General features: G+C 60.1%; 2 pseudogenes; one reads left to right on the top strand and one right to left on the bottom strand.

Moving 5' to 3' along the window:
* Positions 1-7263: 7263 nt before the first annotated feature.
* LOC147885912 (25S ribosomal RNA) lies at positions 7264-8626 on the bottom strand (annotated as a pseudogene).
* A 739-nt stretch (positions 8627-9365) lies between these two features.
* On the top strand, positions 9366-9484 carry LOC147885911 (5S ribosomal RNA; annotated as a pseudogene).
* The last annotated feature ends 7272 nt before the right edge of the window (positions 9485-16756 follow it).

Here is a 16756-nt window from a genome sequence, read left to right as displayed (position 1 = left end):
GCGCTTGCTTAAGACCATAGAGACTCTTCTTTAGCTTGCAAACTAAATGCTCTTTGCCCTTTTCTTCAAAGCCTTCCGGCTGCACCATGTAAATTTCCTCATGCAAATCCCCATGCAAGAAAGCTATCTTGACATCCATCTGCATAAGCTCCATATCCTCTACTGCCACTAGTCCAAGCATGCATCTAAGTGTGGTCATCTTCACAACCGGAGAGAATATCTCATCAAAGTCCACACCCTTCTCTTGCTTGAACCCTTTAGCAACCAAACGGGCCTTGTACCTAGGCACATCATCACCTGTGACCTTCATTTTGTAGACCCATTTACATGGCAATGCTTTCTTTCCATGTGGCAAAGAAACCAAGTCCCAAGTCTTATTATTCATAAGTGAACTCATCTCTGATTGCATAGCATACTCCCACTTGCATTGATCCTCGTGCATCATAGCCTCTCTGTAGCAAGAAGGCTCTCCGCAATCAGTAAGCATCACATAGTCTACCCCTGGAACACACCTATCAGGTGGTCTAGACACTCTAGATGATCTTCTCAAGGGAATTTTAGCTTGCTGTCCCACTTGCGTATCAGCCACATTTGGCTCATCATTTCCACCAATAGATGATCCATCATCTACCCTTGATTGTATACCTATGGGAGTACTTGGTGGTACCATTTCTTGCACATTTAGTGCATGGACAGCTTGCTGTCTATCAACATATGCAGGTGGATTCACATCCTGGAAAGTGATTCTTCTCATTTCCACATCCCTCATGGGTGCCTTATGCATCTTCTTCTCATTGAAGACCACATCATGGTTGCGTATGATCTTCTTTGGGATCCCAGAGATGATAGCCCATCTCTCCACTTTCACTATAACCTAGAAAGATGCATTTCCTAGACTTAGGATCTAGCTTCTTTCGAAGCTCTTTTGGCACATGTGCATATGCCTTACACCCAAATATACGCAAATGAGAGTAAGAGGGCTTCTTGCCACTCCATGCCTCTTCAAGAATACCACCATCCAAACTATTACTAGGTGATCTATTGATCACATGCACTGCAGTCTTCATTGCCTCAGCCCAAAAACCACCAGAAAGACTTGCATTGCAACCTTTCTTGAATGGTACGGTTCATCTTTTCTACAACTGGATTTTGCTCTGGAGTATGAGGGGATGTGAGCTCCCTCTTAATCCCATGTGTATCACAGAAATGCTGAAATTTATGAGAGACATACTCTCCACCATTGTCAGTCCGTAGGCATTTAAGTGTTCTACTTGACTGATTCTCAACCAAGGCCAGCCATTTCTGAAATACCTGGAACACATCACTCTTCCGAGCTATAGCATAAGCCCACACTTTCCTAGTTGCATCATCAATGAATGTCACATAGTATTCAGCCCCGCCTAATGACCGTGTAGGCATGGGACCACATACGTCTGAATGCACCAAATCAAGCTTTTCAAACTCTTTCTTTCCCCTTCTTTTATGGGCTGATTTAGTCTGCTTCCCATAGAGACAATGCTCACAAAATTCAAAATCAGAGAAACTCAAATGCGGTACATAACCCAAATGGCATAAGAGTTTCATTCCATTCTGGCTCATGTGCCCCAACCTGCAATGCCACAAAGAAGTGCTTGGCTGCTCGGTTATTGCAACAACATGATCAAATACCCTTGATACATGTAAGGGATACAAAGTCCCACACTTGGCACCCCTGGCCAAAAGCATAGAGCCCTTCTGAATTTTCGAACTCTGAAAGCCAAAAGTGGTGTGAAAACCAGCATCATCTCACTGACCCACTAAAATAAGACTCTTGGTCAGCTTAGGCACATGTCTCTCATGTTTTAAAACAAATGCAGACCCATTTGCAAAAGAAAACTTTATGTCACCTCCTCCCACTATGTCACATGCATAGTCATTTCCAAGATGCACACAACCTATCTTTCCACTGTCATAAGTGGAGAACCATTCCCTATTTGGAGTAACATGGAATGAAGCACCAAAATCCAAAATCCAATCCTTGGAATATGTATCATCTGAAGTGGTAAGCAACTCTACAGATAAACTAGACATGAAGAGAACGTCATTGTCACTATCATGTGTGACTGCATTGATCTCCTCGATCTTCACTTTTCCTTTGTCCTCCCTTGGACTATCTTCCTTTTGATTTGCACCCCAATTTGCATTCTTTTTCTTATCCTTTTGCTCTCTTTTTAGCTTGTAGCAATCCTTTTTCATATGGCCCTTCTTGCCACAATGGTAACACTCAATGTTCTGTGCCTTGGATTTGCTACGAGACTTCCCTCTTTCTTGGGACTTCCCCCTGAATTGTGATCTGCCCCTTTGCACATTTAAAGCTGTTGCCATCCATAGACTTCCATCTAATCTCCTCGGCCAACAAGCTACCCACAACATCATCAAATTTCAATACTCCACTAGGTGCAGAGTTACTGTGACAGCTGTACGGAAGGTATCCCATGAGGATGGCAATGAACATAAGAGAAATATTGCCTTAGTCTCCGCATCAAAATTTATCTTTTGAGCCTGAAGCTGGCTGAAAATAATATTGAATTCATTCAAGTGAGAAGCAATGGAGACCCCTTCCTTCATCTGTAGCTCAAACAACCTCTTCATGAGGTAAACTTTATTAGAGGCAGTTTCCTTCTCATAAGTGGCACACAGTTTCTTCCACAAATCTTCCGTAGTCTGCTCATTTACTACTGTGAAATAAACTGACTCTGCAAGGTGAAATCTAATAGTAGACTTTGCTAATGCATCCAACTCATTCCAATCATCCTCAAACATATTTTAGGCTTAGCTTCAATCCCTGCCAAGGGTTTAATCTGCTTCTTTTGAATAAGCACATCCCTTATTTGTTCTTTCCACAAAGAAAAGTTTGTCCCATCAAACTTTTTAATGCTGAAAAACTCCTTTTCAGACATGGAAGAGCATGCCATAATGCAAATGAAACAAAATCCCAAATGCTAGTGCCTGCAAGAGAGAATCACACCAAATACCAGGTGCACCCAAATGTGTATGCCACAATAGAGTGAAATATCACCAAAAAACTCAAAGCTCAAAGCATCAAAAGATGCATCTGACTCATGTACATATACTATGCATCCATATGAGCAAATCTGGCCCAAAATAAAATGCCAATAAGTGCCAAATAACTCAAGCATAAACACCGTCCACTGGCATATGCATTAATAATATCTCATCCAAGAGAGCATAGCACTATCAATGCATCACCTGCAATGTGTCAAAGCTGTCCCTCAGCATAAAATAGCGTCCATGTGCAAAGCGTCCATAAAAAATAGCATCCCACAAGGCCATTTGGGCCTATCAGCGCATCCAATAAGGACCGTAATGTATCCAAATGGCCTATAAATCATCCACTGTAACCCAATGCATACCACGAATGAGTGCACATTGCTCAAACTACAACCAGAGTGATCTGCATAAGGTATGCTCAAGAAATCATAGTCCCATGGTAATGACCGCTACTGAAAATAGAACCTGAGATGCCTCAAAACATGGGTGCCATTGCATAATCGGACTCAGCATGAAAATCTGCAAATATCTCTCTTCTGCCAGAACTCCAAAATCCCAACCGATGAGTGAGAAATGGGAGTCAATACTTATCCACTGCCATGTGGCATAAATCTAAGGTTTCAAAACCTTAGAATAAAAAATGCATAACAGAGAGACAAAATCGAATACACAGAGATTTATAACTCTGAAAATCCTCCACCGAATCGTGCAAGAACTGACAGGTAGGGGTTTTGGGCGTCCGAAACACAATGGGACAGATGGTTTTGGAAACTGTGGTCTTAATCACTGAGTCCAACACACGGACTGAAAAACGTTTTTGGAAACAGAGCTATTTGTAAACTCCACTGGAGTGTGAATGATGAGCAATATAAAAGTTTTAGGACCTCTTGAGTCCACCAGAACTGACAGATCTGCAAATGGTTGCTCCAAACTTGAGTTCCAACACCCGGGCAAAAAAACGCAAAAACTGACACACTGAGTCAGAAATCCAATGAAATGATCCCAGATTCAAGAATGAAGGTGTTTCCAAGCTCTTGAAGTGAAGTGGACACCAAAATCAAGCAATAGTTGCCTCTATAAGTCAATACGGAATCTCTGTCATCGAACGGAATAGGGAAAAGCTCAACAAACGGACTTTTTCTTTAAAAACAATTAATAGGCTCTCAAAACCACTTTGCAAAACCAAAGTGACTTTTCCAAAGGTTCCTCCAAGGTCTCTACACACTAGGATGTAAGTAAAGTCACCCACAAAGCTTCCCACAGAGCTTCTCCTTCCTCGCACAGAGCTACTGAGCTTCAAGCATTCATGCACGCTCAGCTAGATCACCCGGGCTCTGATACCAGTTGAGAGTGCTCTCAATGGAAGCAAGAACGGAAGAAGGAGAGAGAGAGAGAGAGAGAGAGAGAGACAGAGAGCCACAAGTTTTGGTGGGTGCAGAACCACCCTAATCTTCTTTTTCATTCATTTATATATTGTTTGAGTATTGTACATAACCGGGGTAAAGGCACAGTGACCTTTAACCCCCACTGTCACACTTCCCCATCTCAACAACATAAAAATCTCCCTTACTCTTCCTCTGTGCTAAACCGAAGGAAAGATTTTCTAGAAGCCCTTGAGTATAACGTAATTTTCCATTAGCAAGTTGGACTGGTCTTCTGACTTGATCCCTAATTTCTACATTTAGAGTCTTGAGGAATTTCGGGGATATAAAACAATGAGTGCTACCAGAGTCAATAAGAAAACTTATGTTTTGATTCCCAATTTTCCCCATCACTTTAATCACAGACGCATGCATATGAGTTGTGGAAGATACCATACATCTCATAGGTTCCAAGCACTTACCTTTGTCCCCCGCTTCGTCGATGGTTGGATTCGTCTGATTTGTCTTTGCTCCCATCATTGGTCCTTTCATAAAATTAAATTTTGCTTTATTCGGGCACTCAAATGTTCGGTGACCTTGCTCACCACATTGGAAACATAATCCCAATCTTCTTGCCCGTTCAATAAACTCTGGATCACTTTTCCAAGGTGCGTTTTCTTGGGTTTTCTGATTTGAAACTCCTTTATTTCTTTGATTTTGATTTTGATTGTGATTCTGATTTCGGTTATTAAAGTTTGGCCTTCCCACTTGGTTGTACCCAGGTTGGCTACTCCTCTCTTGAAATCTAGGCATATTCGAATAATCAGGTTTTCATTGAGGCATCTTGTGACCCTTGAAAACGATGACCTGTTGGAATGAACTTTGATTTTGCTATCTTTCTTAGGTTATATTCTTCCATCTTTTCAAAGTTGTAAAGACTCATCAGTTTGATTCATACTGAAATCTCTCTTCTTGTTCATTCGTGATAATTATCTTGCTACAATTTTGATCATGATTGTGAAAGATCGGTGCGTGACAAGTGGTATCAGTTGGATGGCAGACAACGAGGCAATTATGAAGAAACTAGAGAATAAGATTCATTGATTCGAAGGCTAACCATGGAATTAAATAGATTGTCCAAAGGAAAAGGCATAGCGGATGATGGAGCTAGTGTGGTGCTGCTGGCAGAAATTTAGAAGATGAAGAGGTCTATGTCGAGCTTGGTGCCGGGGTACCGAGCTGAAGGAGACAAAGAGGTGAGGAAGATGTTGCTGAATCTGCTCTTTTGCAAGTTTTTAAGAAAGCGAAACTCTCTGAATTTGATGGTGAGAAGAAGATCGGGGAAGATTTGGAAGCGTGGCTCGAAGAACTTGAAGATTTCTTTGCTCTATGAGAGTTTGATGAAGCGGGAAAGGCTAAGATCGCAGCACTACAGTTACGTGAAGTTGCAAAACTATGGTGAAAGTCGCATGTGCAAATCTGATAGCGTCAAGATCAACCCATCACATGGGCTGAATTCAGAACTGCAGCTGAAAAGAGGTATTGTTCTCCACATTATTATATGGAAAAGAAGATGGAGTTCTATACTTTTAAGCAAGTACAAGAGGGAAAACATAATCTCTCTGTGGATGAGTATAAAGAGAAGTTCCTGTGATTACATAAGTATGCACCTGAGGTCACAGGTGAAGGTCTTACTCACAAATTTGTGGCCCGTCCACCCCCAAGCTATGTCACTCTCACTCTCACTCTCACTCTCACTCTCACTCGCATGAAGATGTTCAAATCAGATGATCAAATGATCAAATCTCAATCACACTCTCACTCTCACTCTCACTCTCAAAATATCTTGATCTTATCTTCTTCTTTGCGTTGCCTCGATTCGCATGCGCTAATTGTCACTTTCGCAGTGCCTCGATATGCATGCCTTCTCTTTGCTCGAGCAACCTCGAGATGTATGCCTTCTCTTCTCTTTCGCTCAGCCTCGATATGCATGCATTGGATTGTGTGTTCTCCTTCTCACAATCTCCTCTTCTTTTTATAGCCTTTCACGACTCCAAAAAAAGACGGCCAAAAGCCCCCAAATTAAGCCAAAAACAGCTTTTCTCGAAAAGCATGCGTGTGCTTTTCACCTTCTTTTAACGTGCGCTTTTGATAGCAAATGCATACGAAATCTCGACGTCTCTCTTTTGATAGAAAACATGTACAAAATCTCGTATGGAATCTCGACGTCTCTCTTTTGACAGCAAACGCGTATGGAATCTCGACGTCTCTCTTTTGATAGCAAATGCGTACGGAATCTCGGCATGAAAACGGCCTTGTTCGGAGCATCACCACGTCGGCCTCGTAGATCCAATGGACAAGCTCAATAGCTCATCTCGAAGATCGGACCCTATCCTTTGCCCTTTGCATTTGACCTTTCATGGTTAACTCTTCCATCTCGACGTCCGTCTAATGCCTGCAACTCTTGACATGGAAATCTAGATGCACTTTTAGCTCAAAACCACTTTGTTAGCAACTTCTAGACTCCATACAAGCATGCAAACGAGTGAACCACAAATTTTTCACTAGGACAAAGTTTTTCTACTCAACAAGATCTAAAACTCTCTCATACAGAGTTTCTTCAAATTATTTCTCTAACCAACTCAAAATCAAGCCGCAAAATCCAGCCGATTTTAATTAAACAGTCGGATTCCCCTTGTCCGTACCAGTTCCTCTCCATATTTATTCATGGTACTATTAGAGCTCCCTTGCCTTCCATTGAGGCATTGTGATTTGTATGAGAGTGTGAGAGATTGAGAGATTGAGAGAAATTGAGTGTTCTTTCACTTCCCCTGAGTAATAGAAAATTTCCATCCATAATTCCGTTCATTGGCTGAATCTCAGTGGATCGTAGCAGCAAGGCTACTCTGCCACTTACAATACCTGGCCACATATTTAAGTCGTCTGCAAAGGATTCATCTCCCCGATCGTCTGGAATTGCCATTCAGAGTCCACGAGGCGGCTCCTTCGGCCACCTCGAGGGAGGCTCTCGACACATGCTCTCGGGGACGCACAGGCGAATGCCCCCAACTGTCCCTATTAATCATTACTCCGGTCCCGAAGACCAACACAATAGGACCAGAGTCCAACCCCGGCTGCTTACCTATTTAAAGTTTGAGAATAGGTCGAGGGTGTTACACCCCCGATGCCTCTAATCATTCGCTTTACCCGATAAAACTGCGCAACGAGCTCCAGCTATCCTGAGGGAAACTTCGGAGGGAACCAGCTACTAGATGGTTCGATTAGTCTTTCGCCCCTATACCCAAGTCTGACGAACGATTTGCACGTCAGTATCGCTACGAGCCTCCACCAGAGTTTCCTCTGGCTTCGCCCTGCTCAGGCATAGTTCACCATCTTTCGGGTCCCAGCAGGTACGCTCCCACTCAAACCTTTCACAGAAGATCACGGTCGGTCGATGGTGCACCCCGCGGGGGGGATCCCACCTCTCAGGTTCCTTGCGCCTCCATGGGTTTGCCACCCACCGGCTCGCGTACATGTTAGACTCCTTGGTTCGTGTTTCAAGACGGGTCGGATGGAAAGCCCAGAACGCCAGTGCCTCGAGCGCGTAGGTGCGTAAAGCCCGCCACGAGTGGCGCGCGCTTCGTGCCTCGGTCGACACGACGGCATAGGCGGGCCATCGAAAGCCCGCTCTTGTCCCGTCGCACCGGCCCGCGCTGACCAGCGCCCCGCGCCGAGCGGTGGACCAGCTCTCGCCGTTCCGCATCCGATCGGGGCACACCCGCAGCCTCCATTCGCTTCCCTCCCAGCAATTTCAAGCACTTTTTAACTCTCTTTTCAAAGTCCTTTTCATCTTTCCCTCGCGGTACTTGTTCGCTATCGGTCTCTTGCCCGTATTTAGCCTTGGATGGAATTTACCACCCGCTTAGGGCTGCATTCCCAAACAGCCCGACTCGCCGACGGCGCCTCGCGAAGCAACAGGGTCCGAGCTCGACGGGGCTCTCACCCTCTCCGACGCCCCTTTCCAGGGGACTTGGGCCCGGTCCGTTGCAGAGGACGCCTCTCCAGACTACAATTCGCGCGGCGAGGCCGCACGATTCTCAAGCTGGGCTCTTTCCGGTTCGCTCGCCGCTACTAGGGAAATCCTCGTTAGTTTCTTTTCCTCCGCTTAGTGATATGCTTAAACTCAGCGGGTAGCCTTGCCTGATCTGAGGTCCATGTTTCGATACGGGGGGAGCTCGTCGGCACCCCCCGCGAGCCCGATCTCGGCACGTGCACCTCCGGGCGATTCGTCTGCAAACTGCCGCCCCGCGAGGGGCGGACCACCCTTGCGACGCCTCGCCGCTCGGTGCCACCGATCCATTTCAGCCGACCGCACCGCCCCGGAGGGGCATCACGGATGGCCAGCTCCGCCGCTCGGCCCCCCCCCTTGCCCCCCCCTGTGTGCCTGCGCACCCCCCCTCCCCCCAACACCCCCCCTTGTGCGCATGCCCCCCCGCACCCCATCCCCCATTGTCGCCCCCCCCCCACCCCCTCTCATCCCCCCTTGCACACATGCGCCCCGCCCCCCCCCCATCCCACCTTGTGCGCGTACGCACCCCCCCCTTGCGCGCATGTCGCGTACCCCCACCACCCCCACCCCCCATGCCCCCCCTCCCCCCCCCCCCCCCCAATCCCCCCGTGCACGCATGCCCCCCCCCCCCTTCCCTCATCCCCCCTTGTGCGCATCCTCCCCCCCATCCCCCCTTGCACCCATGCCCCCCCCTCCTCCCCCTTCCCTCATCCCCCCTTGTGCGTATCCTCCCCACCATCCCCCCTTGCACCCATGCGCCCCCCCCACCCGCCCATCCCACTTGTGCGCATGCGCCCCCCCTGCGCGCATGTCGCGTATCCCCCATTGCCCCCCCCCCCCCTTTACAAAATAAGACAATACTGATTTCTCACGGTTATTTGTCGTGGTGCGATCACACCAGCACTAATACACCGGATCCCATCAGAACTCCGCAGTTAAGCGCGCTTGGGCCAGAACAGTACTGGGATGGGTGACCTCCCGGGAAGTCCTGGTGCTGCACCCTTTTTGCCGACGACCCGCGTAGCCCAGCCTCCAACCCGACGGCATCGCGCCCCCGTCCCACGGTGGCGCCTCGGGCTCTCGACTCGGTCACGACGCGTGGTGGCCCGAACGCTGCCGCACCCCCGGCCACGTCCTGCGCGCCCATGCCTCCGACCCGACGTCGCCGCGGCCCCGACCACGCCCCGCGCGCCCGCACCTCCGACCCGACGCTGCCGCGCCCCCCCGACGATGACCCGCGTAGCCCAGCCTCCAACCCGACGGCGCCGCGCCCCCGTCCCACGGTGGCGCCTCGGGCTCCCGAGTCGGGTCGCGACGCGTGGTGGCCCAAACGCTGCCGCACCCCCGACGTTGCCTCGGGCTCTCGGGTCGGGTCAGGATGCGTGGCGCCCCGAGCACCCGCGTGGTACCCCGAACGCTGTCGCGCCCCTCGACTTTGCCCTGCGCACCCACGCCTCCAAACCGATGCCGCCTGCCTCCCGTCCCGCGGTGGCGCCCCGGGCTCTTGGGTCGAGTCGAGACGCGTGGCGCCCCGAATGCTGCCATGCCCCCCGCGATGCCCCGTGCACCCACGCCTCCAACCCGACATCGCCGCGCCCCTGTCCCACGGTGGCACCCCAGGCCCCTTCGTCGAGTCGCGATGCGTGGCGCCCGAACGCTGCCGCGCCTCGGCCACGCCCTGCGCTGCCGCGCCCCCCGACGATGACCCGCGTAGCCCAGCCTCCAACCCAACTCCAACCCGATGGCGCCACGCCCCCGTCCCACGGTGGCGCCTCGGGCTCCCGAGTCGGGTCGCGACGCGTGGTGGCCCGAACGCTGCCGCACCCCCGGCCACGTCCTGCGCGCCCACGCCTCCGACCCGACGTCGCCGCAGCCCCCGGCCACGCCCCGCGCGCCCGCACCTCTGACCCGACGCTGCCGTGCCCCCCGACGACAACCCGCGTAGCCCTGCCTCCAACCCAACGCTCCAACCCGACGGCGTCGCGCCCCCGTCCCACGGTGGCGCCTCGGGCTCCCGAGTCGAGTCGCGACGCGTGGTGGCCCGAACGCTGCCGCACCCCGGCCACGTCCTGCGCGCCCACGCCTCCGACCCGACGTCGTCGCGCCCCTGGCCACGCCCCGCGCGCCCGCACCTCCGACCCGACGCTGCGGCGCCCCCGACGACGACCCGCGTAGCCCAGCCTCCAACCTGACGGCGTCGCGCCCCGTCCCACGGTGGCGCCTCGGGATCCCGAGTCGGGTCGCGACGCGTGGTGGCCCGAATGCTGCCGCACCCCCGGCCACGTCCTGCGCGCCGACGCCACCGACCCGACGTCGCCGCGGCCCCGGCCACACCCCGCGCGCTTGCACCTCCGACCCGACGCTGCCGCGCCTCCCGACGACGACCCGCGTAGCCCAGCCTCCAACCCAACGCCAACCCGACGGCGTCGCGCCCCCGTCCCACGGTGGCGCACGCGTGGTGGCCCGAACGCTGCCGCACCCCCGGCCACGTCCTGTGCGCCCACGCCTCCGACCTGACGTCGCCGCGGCCCTGGCCACGCCCCGCGCGCCCGCACCTCCGACCCGACGCTGCCGCGCCCCCCGACGACGACCCGCGTAGCCCAGCCTCCAACCCGACGGCGTCGTGCCCCGTCCCATGGTGGCGCCTCGGGCTCCCGACGGTAGCCCAGCCTCCAACCCGACGGCGTCGTGCCTCGTCCCACGGTGGCGCCTCGGGCTCCCGACGGGTTGCGATGCGTGGTGGCTCGAACGCTGCCGCACCCCCGGCCACGTCCTGCGCGCCCACGCCTCGGACTCGACGTCGCCGCGGCCCCGGCCACACCCCGCGTGCCCGCACCTCCGACCCGACGCTGCCGCGCCCCCCGACGACGACCCGCGTAGCCCAGCCTCCAACCCGACGGCGTCGCGCCCCCGTCCCACGATGGTGCCTCGGGCTCCCGACTCGGGTCGCGACGTGTGGTGGCCCGAACGCTGCCGCACCCTCGGCCATGTCCTGCGCGCCCACGCCTCCGACCCGACGTCGCCGCGGCCCCGGCCACGCCTCGCACGCCTGCACCTCCGACCCGACGCTGCCGCGCCCCCCGACGACGACCCGCGTAGCCCAGCCTCCAACCCGACGGCGCCGCGCCCCCGTCCCACGGTGGCGCCTCGGGCTCACGACTCGGGTCGCGACGCGTGGTGGCCCGAACGCTGTCGCACCCCCGGCCACGTCCTGCGCGCCCACGCCTCCGACCCAACGTCGCTGCGGCCCCGGCCACGTCCTGCGCGCCCACGCCTCCGACCCGACGTCGCCGTGCCCCCGGCCACGCCCCGCGTAGCCCGCGCCTCCGACCCGACGCTGCGGCGCCCCCCGACGATGACCCGCGTAGCCCAGCCTCCAACCCGATGGCGTCGCGCCCCGTCCCACGGTGGCGGCTCGGGCTCCCGAGTCGGGTCGCGACGCGTGGTGGCCCGAACGTTGCCGCACCCCCGGCCACGTCCTGCGCCTCGACGCCTCCGACCCAACGTCGCCGCGGCCCCGGCCACGCCCCGCGCGCCCGCACCTCCGACCCGACGCTGCCGCGCCCCCCGACGACGACCCGCGTAGCCCAGCCTCCCACCCGACGGCGTCGCGCCCCCCGACGACGACCCGCATAGCCCAGCCTCCCACCCGACGGCGTCGTGCCCCCGTCCCACGCCCCGCACGCCCGCACCTCCGACCCGACGCTGCCGCACCCCCCGACGATGACCCGCGTAGCCCAGCCTCCAACCCGACGGTGTCGTGCCCCGTCCCACGGTGGCGCCTCGGGCTCTCGACGGGTCGCGACGCGTGGTGGCTCGAACGCTGCCGCAACCCCTAGCACGTCCTGCGCGCCCACGCCTCGGACCCGACGTCGTCGCGGCCCCGGCCACGCCCCGCGCGCCCGCACCTCCGAGCCGACGCTGCCGCACCCCCCGACGACGACCCGCGTAGCCCAGCCTCCAACCCGACGACGTCGCGCCCCCGTCCCACGGTGGCGCCTCAGGCTCCCGACTCGGGTCGCGACGCGTGGTGGCCCGAACGCTGCCGCACCCCCGGCCACGTCCTGCGCGCCCACGCCTCGGCCCCGACGTCGCCGCGGCCCCGGCCACGCCCCGCACGCCCGCACCTCCGACCCGACGCTGTCGCGCCCCCCGACGACGACCCGCGTAGCCCAACCTCCAACCCGACGGCGCCGCGCTCCCGTGCCACGGTGGCGCCTCGGGCTCCCGACTCGGGTCGCGACGCGTGGTGGCCCGAACGCTGCCGCACCCTCGGCCACGTCCTGCGCGCCCACGCCTCCGACCCGACGTCGCCGTGGCCCCGGCCACGTCCTGCACGCCCACGCCTCCGACCCGACGTCGCCGCGGCCCCGCCCACGCCCGACACGCCCGCACCTCCGACCCGACGCTGTCGCGCCCCCCGACGACGACCCGCGTAGCCCAGCCTCCAACCCGATGACGCCGCGCCTCCGTCCCACGGTGGCCCCTCGGGCTCCCGAGTCGGGTCGCGACGCGTGGTGGCCCGAACGCTGCCGCACCCCCGGCCACGTCCTGCATGCCCACGCCTCCGACCTGACGTCGCCGCGGCCCCGGCCACGCCCCGCGCGCCCGCACCTCCGACCCGACGCTGCCGCGCCCCCCGACGACGACCCGCGTAGCCCAGCCTCCAACCCCTCCAACCCGACGGCGTCGCGCCCCCGTCCCACGGTGGCGCCTCGGGCTCCCGAGTCGGGTCGCGACGCGTGGTGCGCATCGGGCGCCCGAGTCGGGTCGCGACGCGTGGTGCTCCGAACGTTGCCGTGCTCCCGGCCACGTCCTACGCACCCACGCTTCCGACCTGACGTGGCCGTGCCCGTACCTCCAACCCGACGCTGTCGCGCCTCTGGCGGCGACCCGCGCACCCCCGTCTCCAACCCCATGCCCCCCCCCCAACACCCCATGCCCCCCCCCCTTGCGCGCATGTCGCGTACCCCCCCAACCCCGTGCGCCCCCCCCCTTGCGCGCATGTGGCGTACCCCCCCCACCCCCACCCCCCATCCCCCCCCCCCTTGCGCGCATGTCGTGTACCCCCCCAATCCCCCCTTGCACGCCTGTCGCGTACCCCCCCACCCCCATGCCCCCCTCCCCCCTTGCGCGCATGTCGCGTGCCCCCCCCCCAACACCCCATGCCCCCCCCCTTGCGCGCATGTCGCGTACCCTCCCAACCCCATGCGCCCCCCTCCCCCCCCTTGCGCGCATGTCGCGTACCCCCCCCACCCCCACCCCCCATGCCCCCCCCCCGACACCCCATGCCCCCCCCCCCCCTTGCGCGCATGTCGCGTACCCCCCCCACCCCCACCCCCCATGCCCCCCCCCCCAACACCCCATGCCCCCCCCCCCCCCTTGCGCGCATGTCGCGTACCCCCCCAACCCCATGCGCCCCCCCTCCCCCCCCTTGCGCGCATGTCGCGTACCTGCCCCACCCCCACCCCCCATGCCCCCCCTCCCCCCCCCCCCCCCCCCCAACACCCCATGCCCCCCCCTCCCCTTGCGCGCATGTCGTGTACCCCCCCCCCCCCCCCCCCCCACAACACCCCATGCCCCCCCCCCTTGCGCGCATGTCGCGTACCCCCCCCTAACCCCATGCGCCCCCCCTCCCCCCCCTTGCGCGCATGTCGCGTACCCCCCCACCCCCACCCCCCATGCCCCCCCGCCCAACACCCCATGCCCCCCCCCCTTGCGCGCATGTCGCGTACCCCCCCTGACCCCATGCGCCCCCCTCCCCCCCTTGCGCGCATGTCGCGTACCCCCCCCACCCCCACCCCCCATCCCCCCCCCCCCCAAACCCACCATGCCCCCCCCTTGCACGCATGTCGCGTACCCCCCACCCCCACCCCCCATGCCCCCCCCCCCCATGCGCGCATGTCGCGTACCCCCCCCCCCCACCCCCTATGCCCCCCCCCCCCCCCCTTCCCCTTCCCACACCCCATGCCCCCCCACCCCCATGCCCCCCCCACGCTCCATGCCCCCCCCCCCCAACCCCATGCGCCCCCCCCTTGCGCGCATGTCGCGTACCCCCCCCCCACCCCCCCCTCCACCCAATGCCCCCCCCCCCCCCCCTCCCACTCCCCATGCCCCCCCCCCCCCCCCCCCAACCCACCATGCCCCCCCCCCCCCCCCTTGCGCGCATGTCGCATACCCCCCCCCTCCCCCTCCCCCCTCCTTTGCGCGCATGTCGCGTACCCCTCCCACACCCCACGCCCCGTGCCCCCCTCCCTTGCGTGCATGTCGCGTACCCCCCCCACCCGCACCCCCCATGCCCCCCCCCCCTCCCACTCCCCATGCCCCCCCCCCTTGCGCGCATGTCGCGTACCCCCCCCCCTCCCCCCCATGCCCCCCCCCAACCCTCCCACTCCCCATGCCCCCCCACACCCCATGCCCCCCCCCCCGCTTGCGCGCATGTCGCGTACCCCCCCCCCCGCCCCCCCCCCCACCCCATGCCCCCCCCCCCTTGCGCGCATGTTGCGTACCCCCCCCCCCCCACCCCACCCCCCATTGCCCCCCCCCCCCCCCTCCCACTCCCCATGCCCCCCCCCCCCCCCTTGCGCGCATGTCGCGTACCCTCCCCACCCCCACCCCCCATGCCCCCCCGCCCCCCCCCTCCCACTCCCCATGCCCCCCCCCCCCTCCCACTCGCCATGCCCCCCCCCCCCCCCCCCGCCACACCCCATGCCCCCCCCCCCCCCCCTTGCGCGCATGTCGCATACCCACCCACCCCACCCCCCATGCCCCCCCCCCCGCCCAACCCCCATGCCCCCCTCCACCCCCCATGCCCCCCCCCCCAACCCACCATGCCCCCCCCCCCCCACCTCCCTTGCGCGCATGTCGCGTACCCCCCCCACCCCCACCCCCCATGCCCCCCCCCCCCCCCCACCCCCATGCCCCCCCCCCCAAACCCCCATGCCCCCCCCCCACCCACCATGCCCCCCCCCCCCCCTTGCATGCATGTCGCGTACCCCACCCCCCATGCCCCCCCCCCCCCCCCCTCCCACTCCCCATGCCCCCCCCCCCCCTCCCCCCCACCCCCCATGCCCCCACCCTCCCACTCCCCATGCCCCCCCCCCCCCCCTTGCGCTCATGTCGCGTACCCCCCCATGCCCCCCCCCCCCCCCCCACCCCCCATGCCGCCACCCTCCCACTCCCCATGCCCCCCCCCCCCCGCCCCCAACACCCCATGCCCCCCCCCCCCCCCTTGCGCGCATGTCGCGTACCCCCCCCACCCCCCATGCCCCCCCCCCCGCCCCACCCCCCCCATGCCCCCCCCCCCCTCTCCCACTCCCCATGCCCCCCCCCCCCCCCCCCCTTGCGCGCATGTCGCGTACCCCCCCCCACCCCCATCCCTCATGGCCCCCCCCCCCCCCCCCCCCCCCCGCCCCCCCTCCCCATGCCCCTCCCCAAACCCCCATGCCCCCCCCCACCCACCATGCCCCCCCCCCCCCCCCCTTGCGTGCATGTCGCGTACCCCACCCCCCATGCCCCCCCCCCCCACCCCCCATGCCCCCCCCCCCCCTCCCACTCCCCATGCCCCCCACCCCCCATGCCCCCACCCTCCCACTCCCCCTGCCCCCCCCCCCCCCCTTGCGCGCATGTCGCATACCCCCCCCCCCCCCACACCCCCCCATGCCCCCCCGCCCCCCCCCCTCCCACTCCCCATGCCCCCCTCCCCCCAACACCCCATGCCCCCCCCCCCTCCCACTCCCCATGCCCCCCCCCCCCTCCCACTCCCCATGCCCCCCCCCCCCCTTGCGCGCACGTCGCGTACCCCCCCCCCCCCCACCCCACATGCCCCCCCCCCCCCCCCCCCCAACCCACCATGCCCCCCCCTCCTTTGCGTGACATCCCTCCCACCCCCGCACTCCATGCCCCCCCCCCCCCCCCCCCTGCCGTGAGTGTTTAGTGGAACCTGTGACGAGTGGAGCTGCCACCCTGCCTGGCTGCCAGCGACTATATTATGGGGAGTGGTTCTCCTGCTTGTGGGCAAAGGCCGACCGTTGAACGAGGGTCGTGGTGTGGTGAGGCGTCTGGTCCCCCACCCCTCTTGTGACTACCGAAGGCTCCATGGGTGGGTGAACCCTTCTCTCCGCTGAACGTTTTGGCCGTTTTCGTGCGTGCCCGTCTTGCGAGATTGGGCACGGTCGTTGCAGCCGGCGATCTAGTAGGCGATGAGGGACTGCGAGTAGCGTCTTGGACGGGCGTGCCGCCGTTGGCGTGCCACCGTTTGGGCCCTGCATGATCA

This window comes from Dipteris shenzhenensis, chromosome 25 (assembly GCF_047967505.1).
Source record: "Dipteris shenzhenensis isolate YYH24624 ecotype China chromosome 25, Dip_SZ_1.0, whole genome shotgun sequence".
Taxonomy (NCBI): domain Eukaryota; kingdom Viridiplantae; phylum Streptophyta; class Polypodiopsida; order Gleicheniales; family Dipteridaceae; genus Dipteris; species Dipteris shenzhenensis.
The sequence above is the reverse complement of the archived record's forward strand: the minus strand, read 5'-3'. Positions and strand labels throughout refer to the sequence as shown.